Source organism: Eurosta solidaginis, chromosome 5 (genome assembly GCF_040869045.1).
Source record: "Eurosta solidaginis isolate ZX-2024a chromosome 5, ASM4086904v1, whole genome shotgun sequence".
NCBI lineage: Eukaryota > Metazoa > Arthropoda > Insecta > Diptera > Tephritidae > Eurosta > Eurosta solidaginis.
The window spans coordinates 206,853,840-206,857,002 of record NC_090323.1 but is presented as its reverse complement, the minus strand read 5'-3'; positions in this window follow the sequence as shown (position 1 = coordinate 206,857,002).

Sequence of the window (3,163 nt, the reverse complement as noted above, 5' to 3'; positions counted from 1 at the left end):
CTGAGTACCTGTTACAATCTTCAGCATTTCAGTAAAAGAACCGTCCGCAATTAGGCAAACAACGTTTAGTTAAAAAACAATACGAATGGTGTCATTTGGAAGTAAAAAAAAACAGAATGCAAAGTGAGTCAATTTGCTCTTCAAGAATATGGAATATTCTGGGAAGCGCATCAGCCTTACGATGATTTGTACCCGATTTACCAGTGAAGAAGATTTGGACTCTTGTAGCCATTGGAGTGAAGATTCGCCTGGAAATTTTTGATATAAGTGCCTGAACTACGTCAAATACCAAATACGATTTCGAAGGCGAACCATCTCATTCGGTGTTTAATTTGATTATTAGCTTCTTCCTCAGTGCTTCGCCCCACCACATAGCTGGAGTAACTCACGAATTATCGTCCAAATCTTCTAACTCAAGTGCAAGGCAGTGTCAACAGAGTTGGAGCATAGAAACTTTGGAGCTAAAAGCTAAGGTTCTATTAGTCCACTGAAAAGATGGTTGAAAACACAAATATAGATAAAATATATTACGCATGTCGGGATTGATTCTGCGTAAATAAGAGTTTCATATATCCCAATATTCAGATCTAAGTTGGGCCAGGGTTACACGCGAGTCCTCTTGTGTAAGAAATGGGTGGTACACTCTATAGAGATGGCTTAACTCGTCATAGGAATTCCTCCTTATTTACCTGAGTGACGAGGCTGCATTCATCAGTTGCCTGTTTTGAGGAGCAGGTTTCTGTGAACTTGCCAGTTCAAATTGATTAACTTTCTAATTTTTACCGGCAATTTATCAAAATCTAGTAGAAAGTTTGAGAAAACCACAAATAATAAATGCGATGATATAAAACTGATTCAAAAAAGGCAGGAAAAAAGGGAAGCAGCTTTATAGAAACAACAAATAAAGATAAAAATCAAATCCCTTCAAAGCAAAATCAAATTATGTTCAGATTTCGAAGTATGATATTTATAATGCATTCAACGGAATCGACGCCGCTGTATGTTGTTGATATGTAGCATACTTTGAGGAGCATATTACATTGGAACTGCTACCGCTGCTGCTTGTTCTTAATTTCTGAGCTCCTATTAGAATATACAAGATTTGCAAAATTTCCAACTTTTTTCAACTTCCAAGTAAATTTTGGATCTGTCATGCTCCTTGTCACTGCCAGAAAAAAAAGAGACAAGTCCTATTTGGAGGATTTTACTAACGACGGGTATTCTAGAGATTGTGAGAAATATTTTGCAGTCATTATTGAACGTATCTTGAAACACACAATAATTGTGATTACTTACGAAAGATACGAAACAATGACCTATGCAATCCGGCCACAAGATGACACATCTGGTACAGACTCGAAGGTATATTATTGAAGAGAACAGATTTCAGAGGCCCACGACAAGGTTGCTAAATGTTGGACCCTGAGTAAAGCTGAACTAAATATCAAAAGGGTACATTAGGTACAACTGAAGATCACGAGAAGATGTTTATTTACCCTGATTTATGGAGCCCAAGCGGCTTTAAGAACTTACTTACTTAATTGGCGCTTAACCGTCTAAACGGTTATGGCCGTCCAACAAGGCGCGCCAGTCGCTCGTTCGCTCCGCCAACCCGCGCCAATTGGTCACACCGAGGGAGTTTAAATCGTTTTCCACCTGGTCCTTCCAACGGAGTGGGGGCCGCCCTCTACCACTGCTTCCATAGGTTGGTTCCGATAGAAACACTTTCTTAGCCGGAGCATCATCTTTCATTCGCATAACATGGCCTAGCCAGCGCAGCCGCTGCGTTTTAATTCGCTGGACTATGTGGATGTCTGCCTATAGCTCGTACAGCTCATCATTAAATGTTCTTCGGTACTCGCCATCGCTAACGCGTAGAGGTCCATAAATCTTTCGAAAAACTTTTCTCTTGAACACTCCCAAAGCCGCTTCATCTGCCGTTGTCATGGTCCATGCTTCTGCCCCATATAGCAGGACGGGTACGATAAGTGACTTGTAGAGTATGATTTTCGTTTGCTGAGAGAGAATTTTACTTTTCAATTGTCTACCTAGTCCAGAATAGCATTTATTGGCAAGAGTGATTTACCGTTGGATTTCGGACCTGATGTTGTTGTTTGTATTGATGCTGTTTCCCAAATAAACGAAGTCTTTTACTACTTCGGAATTATAGCTGCCAACAATGCAAATGCGCTGACTCTTTGTTCGATGACAGCAGGTACTTCGTTTTGTCCTCATTCACCATCAAACCTATCTTTACGCTTCTTTTTCCAGTTTGGAGTAAGCAGAACTATCAGCGCGGGTGTTTAGGCCTATGATATCAATGTCATCAGCATATGCCAGTAATTGCACGCTTTTATACAATATTATTCCAGTGCAGTTAAGTTCTGCAGCTAGTATAATTTTCTCCAGCATCAAATTAAAGGAATCGAACGATAGGGGGTCACCCTGTCTGAAACCTCGTTTAGTTTCGAACGGCTCGGAGAGGTCCTTCCCAATTCTGACTGAGCTGATGGTGTTGCTCATAGTCATTTTGCACAGCCGTATAAGTTTTGCCGGGAAACCAAATTCAGACATAGCAGCATATAGGCAGCTCCTTTTGTGCTGTCGAAGGCGGCTTTAAAATCGACGAAGAGGTGATGTGTGTCGATTCACTTTTCACGGGTTTTTTCCAAGATTTGGCGCATTGTGAAAATCTGGTCGATGGTAGATGTACCAGGTCTGAAGCCGCACTGATAAGGTCCAATCAGCCGGTTAACGGTGGCCTTAAATCGTTCGCACAATAAACTTATATGCGATATTAAGAAGGCTGATTCGACGATAGTTGGTGCATTTTGCAGTATCCCCCTTCTTGTGGACTGGGCAAAAAACACTTAGATTCCAATCGTCGGGCATGCACTCGTCCACCCATATTTTGCAAAGAAGCTGATGCATGCGCCTTATCAACTCCTCGCCACCGTACTTGAATAGCTCCTCAGGCAATCCATCAGCGCCCACGGCCTTGTTGTTTTCCAATCTGGTTGTTTGCTATTCTATTCGTCATAATCGGGCGGGAGGACATATATTCCATCATCATCGATTGCGGGATCGGGTTCGACATCTCTGCACGGTGAATCGCTGGCTCCATTTAAGAGAGCAGAGAAGTGTTCCCTCCATAATCTAAGCA